Below are 11,412 nucleotides of genomic sequence, written 5' to 3' on the forward strand. Positions count from 1 at the left end.
CCTAGTTAGTCCACTCAAATTATTAATCCATTGGGTGGGTTAATCTACTGATTAGGTTACAGTTCTCATAATCTAATCTTTTCACTTCTAAACATTCCTTCATTAATAGGAATTTTTTGGGGACACTTTGTATCCAAAACACAACATGAATGGTTCTGCTTATTCAGAATGCTCCCTTCCTCTTCCACACTGCTCTGCCTTCCCTTCCCACTGATTTGGGGTTTGGCCATTGGACTGTCTTGGCTGATGGAACGTGAATGGATGACATATGCCACATCCTCCCAGAATCCTTCATTGTGCTCAGGTGGCTTGGCCCGACTGTACTCTAGGACTCCTGACTTACCTAGAACAAGCCCCAAGTAGTCACTTGTCCCAGAATGATGCCTACTGGAGCCTCTTGGGTAGCCTGAGGAGCTCTCTACTTCCCCCAGAGAATTTGCAAGTCTGTGAGCAAGATATGAATGTTTGTTGCTATAAACTACTGAAAGTTATTAATGATAGTCTTAGCATCCTACAGGGGAAGAGAGGTGTATCAGTTGTGTTTTGATATGTTAATACTGTCTCCTCCTTTAAAGTAAGAATATTACTGATGTTTACTGAGCATTTACTATGAACCAGACACATTTCTAAGTGCTTAGGTGTATTATCACTTAGCCATCACAATAATTTTGTGAGACAGATACGATTATTATCCCCACTTTATACATAAGAAACAGAGAAGTGAAGTAACTTCCGGCTTATAGCATATAGTTGGGGGATGGCATCTCCACCTCCACATGTCACATTCACATTCCAGACAGGAAAGAGGAGGAGATAGGCAGGAAGGGGTGGCCCCTGATCAGCAGTCTCAGCTTATCATTCCAGAACTCTGTATTTCTTGGGAATCCTTATCTGTAAGATCATGTGAAGGAGGGGTGTTTTAGCTGGTCACATGGCCACTTCCAACAAAACTAGTGCAACATGAGATATGAGAGGGTAAAGGCTGTGCTTTTAAGGGGGCTGTGGAAGGGGTGACATCCTCAGGATACTGAGGTTTCAGTTGAGGAAGCTTCTCCTGCCCCATGGAAACTTTCCATGGAGAGTCTAACATTCCTAATTTAAAAAAATATTGTGCATGCTCTCATAACACTTTCTAGTTACAGCCCTGGTTTTCCATCAAAGAGACACTTCTGAAAAGGGTTGGTTATAGTCACAAAACCTACCAGCTCATACCCACTCTTTCTCCTACCACTTCCCTCAGCCTTCCATCTCCACTACCTCCAATGGTCAGGATCCCCAGTCCATGTTGCCAAACCAAATCATCATTTTTCTCTATTGTATTCAAGATCTTACTCAACCCAGTTTTCCATTCGCTCCTTCTCTTGGCTTCTGGGACATACCCTTTCCCAGTTTTCCTCCTTCATTACTAGTTTCTCAGTCTCCTTCCTGACTTCTGCTTTTCTGTCTGGTCTCAAGGCCTTTGGTGTGTCCTGGGTCATGGCCCTGGTCCTTCTTCTCCTCCTAGACTTCTTCCTCTCAGAAATCTCATTGTGTCCCAACAGTCAGTGTTCCTGGCCCCTGAGGCGTATTTTCCAGTAAACATCTACTCTTGATCCTCTTCTGACTGGAGCAGAGTACAACTCCTTGTTCACTGACTTGGATCTGGCTGTGTGAGTTGCTCTGACCATGCGAGAGGCTGTGATTTAGGATGTGTGTGTGCAGCCTGTCTCACTTGGACTCCTTCCATCACCATGGGAACAATGTATCTGGTTGGAGGAGATCGAAGAGATCTTTAAGGCAGAACTGAAAGTAGTGTAAATGAGCTACAGCTGCCTCAGTCACCACACACCTGTGACCCAGGGAAAGAAAAGCTTCTTATCCTCAGCCACTGTGTCTGGGGTGGTATTAGGCCAATTATTGCAGCAGTGATAGGATTTGAGTTAGGGTTAGGGGTGTGGGTGGGGGTAAGTGTTAGGATCCGGGAAAGCTGTAAAATGGTGGTGGCTTGGGGATGGAGAAGAAGGAAAAGAGTCAAGATGTGTGTTGAAAGGAAAGCAAACCGGACCTGCAGATGGATTGGAAGTAGGGAATGGAAGTCAGAAAAGAATGAAAAACCCCTTGGGTTCTTAGCTTCAGCAACGCGCTAAGTCATGACCCTATTTAATAAGATGGGGAAGTCTAGGAGTGAACAGATTTTGAGCTGAGCAGTACCTCTTCTTGGCCATGTGCAATTTGAGATGCCTATGGGCGTCTGTGCAGATGTCAAGTGGGCATTTTGAAAAACAGGTTTGGATGTAGAGGAAAGGCTGGAAGTAGAGTTGTAAATGGGAGGGGCTGATGGGCAGAGACCACTGTTTCTTAGACGTGGTGTGCTGTGGAGTCCGCTGGGGAACTTGTGGGCAAAACACATAAATGAGTCCTGAGCTCAGAGATTCTAATTCAGAAGGTCTGCAGCAGGCCCAGAAATATGTTCTCTAGAAAGTTTTATTATAAAATTATTTCAAGTAAATATAAAATAAAAGGGAATAGTGTATCGAATCCCTAGCGGAAACACAGGTAGTTATAACTTATATGTAGTCAATATTATTTCATCTATAAATCCATCTTTTTACCCTCCTCTCCCTCCTACTCTCAAACAGTTCATTTCAAAACAAATTCCAGACATCACATACTTTTATCCATAAATACTCTAAGTATGCATCTCAAAATAAAAGGATTTTTAGAAAACACAACCATGATTTCATTATCACACCTAAAATACTGACAATAAGTCCATAACCATCAAACATTGACTACCAAATTTGCCTAATTTTCTAATATTTTTAAGTCTCTTTGTTTGAATTAATATCTGAATAGATGCACACAAACCATTTGGTTGCTCTATGTCTTAAGTCTCTTTAAATCTGCAATATGTCAGCTGCTGTATCATCTAACATTCTTCTCTGTCCCTGAACTTTCTGTGAATTGGTAATTGGGTCTAGAGGCTTGGTCAGATTTAGGTTCAAGTTTTTGGAAAGAGTAGCACACAGGTGGTGGTATGTACTTTGTAGAATATTGGGTTGGGAGTCCCATGTCTCTGTGTGTTGTCAAGAGGATGAGTGGATTCAAGTTCACCAACCTGATCCGCCCTTATAAAGTTCCCCGTCTGCGGTTCACCTAGTGGTTTTAGCCATCGTGATCATTGCTTATACTCATTGTCTTTTCTTATGGGTTGCAAAAAAAAATGGTAACATTTAATTCTATCATTCCTTCTACATGTGTTAGCTGGAATTCTCCATTTTTAAAAAGATTTTTCCATCAACTATTTTGTAACTTTGAGATAGAATTCATTTGGAAAAGGAAGGATAAGTGTCTAACTTTCTTTCCCTCTTACCACTTTCCAAGACAATAATTTTTTCCCTAGATTCTCTCATTGAGTAGTTTATCGATTGTGGTATTATGACTTCATAGAATTTAATCAATCTGATGTACTTCAATCCACCAATTTAGTGGCTTTTGGCAAGACCCTCCTGGGTTTTGATGGCTTACCTGCTCTCTGCCATGACAAGACTATCCAAGTTCATCTTTTCCATTTCTTGCCTTACACATGGCTATTTCTATAAGGAGCTTGATTCCTTTTGGTGGGAAATAGTATATAGAGCAGTTGGTAAGCTTTTTTTTTTCTTTCTTTTTTTGGGTGGCAGGGGTTGAACCCAGGGGCACTCAACCACTGAACCACATCCCTAGCAATATTTTGTATTTGATTTAGAACAGGGCCTCACTGAATTGCTTAGTGACTCACTTTTGCTGAGGCTGGCTTTGAATTCACGATCCTCCTGTATCAGCCTCCCCAGGTGCTGGGATTACAGGCATGCACCACTGTGCCCAGCTAGTTGTTAAGCTTTTTAATAGTGGCCTCCCTCTCTTTAGAATCCTCCTCCATCCTCCACACCACTGTAGCACTCATGATCTTTGAAATTCTGATCATGTCCTTTATTTGATGTAAAGCATCCATAGTGTATCATCATCCACAGGTTCAAGTCTAAGCTCCTTAGGTTTCACTTTGTACAGGAAATTCATATACAGGTCAGTTGTTATTCTTCTGGGAAACTTTTCCCTCGCCTTATCATGAAAAGTTAAAGATGTCCTCCTTGTTCTTACTCCAGCATCTTGTTCATGTCCCTATTATCTTACTTATGCTGCCATAATTATCACCTTTCATGCCTGTCTCTTGAGCATAGCTGTGAGTACCTGATGGTAGGACATTGTTCTTTATAGTTGTGTATATGTGTGTAATAGTCTTAGAACGATACCAATGTTATTACTAACAATATGATTATTACAAAGAGTTTACAGGGTTTTGTTGTTGTTCCTTTTGTCAGTAGGGTTTATTTTGCTCAAATTGTACCATACAGTAATTATTTTAAAATCCCTTGGGGAAAAAACTGGGTAGACAGATGATAAACTTTAGTTATTGATTATGTCTTTCTGGAGGCTTGATCCTTTCCTTATTACATAGTGCCTTGTGTTATTCTTGATCATTTCCTTCATTCTGAAATCTGCTTTGTCTGAAGTCCATGTTATTTCAACTCCTTTTGATGAGCGTTGCACACCATCTCTCCCTCTCCTTTAGCCTATTAGAGCCTTCACATTTAAGGTAGATTTCTGGAGACAACATATATCAAGTTTAATTTTTAAAATATACTTGGACAACCTCAGACTTTTTAATTGGTATCTTTAGACATTCATATGGTGATTATTGATCAATTTGTGTAAATGTCAGTCGTGTTTGTAACTGTTTCCTGTCTGTTGTCAGAGCCCTCTTTTTCTGCCTTGTTTTGATTCTGCATTACTGGGGATTGAACCCAGCGCCTTGCACATGATAGGCGAGCACTCAGCCACTGAGCTATATCTCCAGTCCTACCTCATTATTATTTTTTTCTGGTGCTAGGGATCAAACCCAGGCCCCTGAACATGTAAGGCAAGCACCCTACTGCTGAGCCGCATCCCCTACTCCTCTATCTTATGTGGTATTAATTATGCATTTTATCTCCTCTCTTAGTGCATTATACATTTTTTTAATGTTAGCGGTTGCTCTAGAGTTTTCAACACATATTTCTAGCTAACCTAAATCTACCTTCAGACAATACTATTCCATTTCCCCTGCAGTGCAGGCTGAATAGTCCTGATTCCTCTATCTGTCCCTTGTGACATTGCTGTCATTCTTTCATTTAACATTATGTTGTTACTATTATTTCTTTAAATAATAATAACCTTTTAGATTAATGAAGAATGAGAGAAATATGTTTTTATTTTCCTTTACTTAATCCTTCTTCAATGCCCCTATTTTATTATAGAGATTTGAGTTTCTGATACTATTTTCCTTCTCTTTGAAGAACTTCTTGAACATTTATTGCAGGGAAAGTCTGATGACAATGGATTCCCTCAGATTTCATTTGTTAAAAATTGTTACATTTCTACTTCACCTTTGAGAGACAATAGTGCTGGATTGAGAGTTCTAGGTTGCTGTGGTTTTTTTCTTCCTAATAACACCCTAAATATATCATTCCCCTCTCTTTTATTTGCCTGCTTTATAAGTCCATTCTAATTTTTATCCTTGTTCCTCTCTAAGTGTTTTCTTTCCCTTTGTTTTTTTAATGATTTTCTCTTTTGTCTTCAATTTCTGCATTTTTAAATATTTGGTTTTAGTTGTAGATGGACACAATATCTTTATTTTTATTTGTTTATTTTATGTGGTGCTGGGGACCAAATCCAGGGCCTCATGCATGCAAGGCAAGTGCTCTACTGCTGAACTACAACCCCAGCCCCAATTTCTACATTTTTAATAAAACAAGACTAAGTGGGGATTTTATTTCATTTTGTTTCTGTATTTATTCTATTTCGTATTCTCTGAGCTTTCTAAATCTGTGGTTTGGTATCTATCATTAATTTTGGAAAGTCTTGGACATTATTACTGCAAATATTTCTTTTTCTTCTCTTTCCAATTATATGTTACATATTTTGAAACTGTCCTATAGTTCTTAAATATATAAATTATATATATATTTGTCTTTGTGTTTCTGGGATGTTTATGTTGGTTTGTCTTCCAGTTCAATGATTCTTTCCTCAGCAGTGTTGAGTCCATTAATGAGCTCACCAAAAATTTCTATTACAGTGTTTGTTATTTGTAGTATTTCCTTTTAAAGAAAAATTTCGTTGTAGATGAACACAATACCTTTATTTTATTTATTTATGGGGTGCTGAGGATCGAACCCAGTGCCCCATGCACATGAGGCAAGCGCTCTACCACTGAGCCACAACCCCCAGCCCTTTCGATCTTTCCTTAGAACTTACCCTCTCTGTTTAATTAACCATCTCTTCTTGGATGCCATTTACTTTTCCCACTACAGCCCTTAACACATTTATCATAATGATTTTAAATTCCCTGTCTGATCAACATCTGTGTCGTACCTGAGTTCATCTAGTTCTGATACTTGCCTTTTCTGCTCAGACTGTTTTCTTCTTGCCCTTTGGCAAGTCTTGGAATTTTTTGTCAACAGATGTGTGCTGCACTGGATAAATAGGAACTAAGCCTTTACTGTGTGGATCTATGTTAATTGAGATAGGAGTTAGACTTTGATTAATGTTTTCTGTAGCTGTAGGTCCCAGAGGCTTCAAATTCGTTTAGAGTCCTCATTTTTATCTTCCATCTTGAATTCAGGCTTCCCTAAAGTATCTCCCCTCTCATACAGTTTGTGTCTTATAGCTATTCTACTGTAATCCATTATTATTGTACTGGAACACTGTTGGTGTAGTGGGAAGGTGTTGGGAAAGGAGCCTTCTATATTATTACAATTAAGTCTTTTAGTGTGCCTGGATCTCTGGTCTCTAATTTTCACAAGTGTTTGTTTTTTACAGTTTCTTTTCTTGCCCCCTTTACCCCAATTTGGGCGAGATAAGGAAACTAGAGGGGGCTGGGATGACAGTAATGACCCCCACTATGTCCTAGGGCTCTGGGACAAGGCTCTGGTGAAATCTTTTCCCCTGGGGGTAGGCTTTTGTTATGGAAAAAGGTCTAAACATATTTCGTAATTATGAATCTTTTCCTTTCCCTGCTAGAACCACAAAAGGAACTTTCTCAGATCTTTACCTTGAGAACTTAACCTCACTGGGTTGGGAGAGATGAAAGCCACAAAAGCATGCCCCCCCTTAAAATTAGGGGCCCCGGGAGATCTTCACCCTTGTGTTAGCTCACTCAGCCTCCCACAATTCATGACAATGACCATTTAGGTGTTCTGATCAGCTCACAGATGCAGTGGCTCCTGCTCCAGGTAACCTGAGAGGTAAATCCAGGTAAGTCCAGAGATTTTACTCAGACTTCATCCTCTTAGATCTACATATTTTGGAATGATACTCTATCCTGTAACTTCAGTTCTCTAATGGGTCCAAAAGAGCCATTGCTGTTCAATTTGTACAGATTTGTTATAAGGATGAAAGTGACTACTCTGAGCTTCAGAGTGTGAAATTGGAAGTTGATCCATTTAGCCTTTTCATTTTGATTTAATATATATTTTTTAAAACCATGTAACCTATTTAGCATTTACATGTTTCCAAAGTTAAATCTGCAGACCAAATCTGTAAGACAGGGTATATTAAGAAAGATTTCACATTCTATCCCTGTTGCACCTACCCTGTATTCTCCTTCCCTATAGTAACTATTTATTTTTCTTCCTTCCTTCTGTGTGTGTGTGTGTGTGTGTGTGTGTGTGTGTGTGTGTTCCTGGGGACTGAACCCAGGGTCACTTTACCACTGAGCTACATCCCCAGATCTTTATTTTTATTTTGAGACAGGGTCTTGCTAAGTTGCCCATGCTGGCCAGGAACTTGTGATCCACCTGCCACAACCTGCCTCAGCCTCACAAATTGCTGGGATTACAGGTGTACCCAGCCATGCCTAGCCCATTTCTAAAAAACAAAACAAAACCTGCCGCCAACAAAAACAACCTATCCCCATCACCACCAATGAAAACCTGTCTTATTCGTTCTTTGTGGCTGAGGTCTTTAAATAAACGTTCTAAATGATTGTGAAGCTGAAGGTTTGGACCCACTTTGAGAGACCTAGGGATACATCTCACGAGGGAGTCTGTATATGTGCATTTGCAACAAGGAAAGAGAAAGAGAGACAAATGGATTCCCAGTTAAGAGAATCACTAGATAAGTCGCCGCCCCACCATTTCTACCCCACTCTAGAAACTTAAAACGCCTAAAAAATCTGGTCCTAGGGGGATTCCGGGTCTGGTAATTCAGAGGCTCAAAGATGACACTATGCTCCAGCTTCTTTCCACACTTGTCTGCTGCTTGCTCTATCCCCTGCTAATCGGGCCTCATGAGCACAAGCTGGCTGTAGACACGAAAGCATCATAGTCTCCCTCACAATTCCCAAAGACTAAAAGGGAAAAAACAACAACAACAACAACAAAACATGTCCCTTCCCTCTGGCCTTTCTTAAGAGTAGAAAAATGGGGAGGGGGAGCACAGTGGCACACGTCTGTTATCCTAGAAACTTGGGAGGCTGAGTCAGAAGCAAATTTGAGGTCAGCCTCAGCAACATAGCAAGGCCCTAAGCAACTTAGCAAGACCATGTCTTAAAATTAAAAAGGGGGCGCCCGCGGTGTCCATGGAGAGAGGTTGAGGTGGCCGAGCTCCGGCCCGAGGCACCCGGGCGCCGGGACGGCGAAGATGTCGGCCTCGTTAGTCCGGACCACTGTCCGGGCTGTGAGCAAGAGGAAGCTGCAGCCCACCCGAGCCGCCCTCACCCTGACACCTTCAGCAGTAAACAAGGTAAAACAGCTTCTTAAAGATAAGCCTGAGCACGTAGGTGTGAAAGTCGGTGTCCGAACTAGGGGTTGTAATGGCCTTTCTTACACTCTGGAATATACAAAGACAAAGGGAGATTCTGATGAAGAAGTTGTTCAAGATGGAGTCAGAGTGTTCATCGAAAAGAAAGCACAGCTGACACTTTTAGGAACAGAAATGGACTATGTTGAAGACAAATTATCCAATGAGTTTGTCTTCAATAACCCAAAACATCAAAGGAACTTGTGGCTGTGGAGAAAGCTTTAATATTTGAAACCTCAGGACTCCTCTGGCTGTAAACTCCAGGAGAGCTTGCTGAAGAAATCATGTCACTGTCACTTGCCTAAGGTTTATAATATGTGGCCACCTTGTGAGGAAAATAAAGTGATGCATTTTGAAAATGGAAGCCAGTATGTTAGATTCCAGAAGACATGATATTTGTATTCTCCATATGGGGCAGAAAATGAGAAGCCATTGCTCTTTTTGGATCATTGTTATGTAAAGAAAAAAATCCTACCCTACACTTAATTCTCATATTCCTTTCTGTTAGAACCAGTTTCAATAATACTGCCTCCCTGACAGTAATTCACAAAACAGGTTAATAGGTATGTGCTTGTTAAATTTGTATCAAATGGCTTAAATGTGCATCTCAGGGGCATTTTCCCAACCAGATTAGTGGTTCCCAAAACTCAGAGGTGAGAAGTCCTTGACTACTGATGGCAGTGCATTGTTTTTCTACCCAAATTGGCATGACCTCTTTTTTTACATTTTTATCAAAATTGTCAAATGCCTCATTTGTGTACCCTTCAACAGTACTAGGAAAAAGACTTCCTTAAAGTGTAGTGCAGAATAATTCCAAGTGATGAGAGAAAAAAGTGAGGAATATTTTATCCACCTGTTTTACGACTTTTTTTTTTCCATCCTAAGAGTCTGCTCAAAGCCTACTTAGATCCTTTTAGTTGGAAGGTCTCTTAAAAACCATCTAACCCATTCCCCTCAATTCTATATAGGAAGAAACAAACTCCAGGGAAGCTGAAGGCCATTTGTCCACATTGCTCTGCAACTAGGAGACAGCTTGGGCCCTACCCCATCACCTCATCCTCATAGGGAACACTTGTGCTCAGCTTTCCAAGGCAGTGAAGGGAAATGATAGTGTGGCTTAATCTGGTCAACATTTGTATAGAGTTTCCTTTATAAGTTGATGAGATCCTATTGCATTTTATTTTGAGAGAGGGGACAAATATTATTTTCAGTCTTTTTTATGTGAATCACCATCTTGTTTCTTTAAAACTTAGAAACAGTGGTCTACACTGGTAGAGAATATATTACAGCAGCCCAGCCCACTCCATTCTTTTAAGGTATAATAGTGATTATAAAGCAGAACATGGGGGTCTTTACTTAAAATTCTCATTATGTGTACACTTTCTGGTTCCTAGGTCCAATTGCTAAAATTTTTAAATAATATTACAACATTTTGATCACCAACTTTTCTTTTAAAGTAGCCCTTTTTTCACTTAGTCTACTGATTTCCCTGGGTTTGACATATTAAATATTCTCTAAGATGATATACTTTTTTTGAAAGCTGATTCTCATGAATTAAAGTAGCTGAGCTCCTTTGTGTTTGTCCCATTTACTAAAGTATCTGACACAAAATGCACCAAAACTTAGAGCAGCAGTTCCATGTATATGTTCATGAATTTGTATTGATAATATAATTGTTGATCTACTCATAATTTGTGCAATACTGTATGTAGAGATTGAGTTATCAATTTAAAAAAATGTGGCCTCTAAAAAAAAAAAAATTAAAAAGGGCTAGGGATGTAGCTCAGTGGTAAAGCACCTCCCAGGTTCAATTCCCAGCACCGGGGGAAAAAAAGAGTAAGGAAACTTTCTCACATTCTTCTTGGAAGATTCTCTCCTGTGCCATTCATTGAACACCTGATTTTTACCTGCCTGCTCCAGGAAAAGGGCAAATTAATATTATGATAGGCTAAGATGAACCAAAATGGGCTGGGGAGGGCTCTCTCTATCTTCCTTTGAAACACAGACACCAGGTACATTAACCAAATCTGTTTGGTTACCAAGGAAGAGGGGGAGGAATGGGTAGGCAGGCAGCAAGACAGCAGTGTGTGCCACACTATTTCAAAGAAGATCCGCCTTGCATAATATCATGCTGTGCAGTGGGAAAGGCCCTTCTGCTCAACTAACAAAACATACATCTTGTCCATGAATACCTTCACCCCAGGTCCTTGCCCCACCAGGGCACATGACCTCCAACTCTCTTGCATTTGATTCCCATCAACAGTTCACATGTGAGAAATAATATTCACTGCAGATGGCATGAATCTTTGTGCTCCAACTTTCTCAAGATGAGATCTTCAAATCAGGGTTTTATGATTTGGTTTGACAGGTGCAAATAAGATACATGTCTCCAGCTTTGCAAAGATATCTCTCTCTTCTTGTTCATGAGAATGGACTTACTAGGCCGAAAGGGTTTATTCCTAGTAGCAGGTGGTTCTGCGTCTAATAGACAGACCATACTCAGAGAGCATGCAGTGAATGAATAAATGAAAGTGTACTTTTTAAATGCAAAAATGA

At 40.2% G+C, this 11,412-nt stretch overlaps 1 pseudogene; it reads left to right on the forward strand.

Annotated features, from left to right (window-relative positions):
- The first annotated feature begins 8,682 nt into the window (after positions 1–8,682).
- Positions 8,683–9,220, forward strand: LOC114086813 (iron-sulfur cluster assembly 1 homolog, mitochondrial pseudogene; annotated as a pseudogene).
- Positions 9,221–11,412: the final 2,192 nt, after the last annotated feature.

This window comes from Marmota flaviventris, chromosome 3, assembly GCF_047511675.1.
Source record: "Marmota flaviventris isolate mMarFla1 chromosome 3, mMarFla1.hap1, whole genome shotgun sequence".
NCBI lineage: Eukaryota > Metazoa > Chordata > Mammalia > Rodentia > Sciuridae > Marmota > Marmota flaviventris.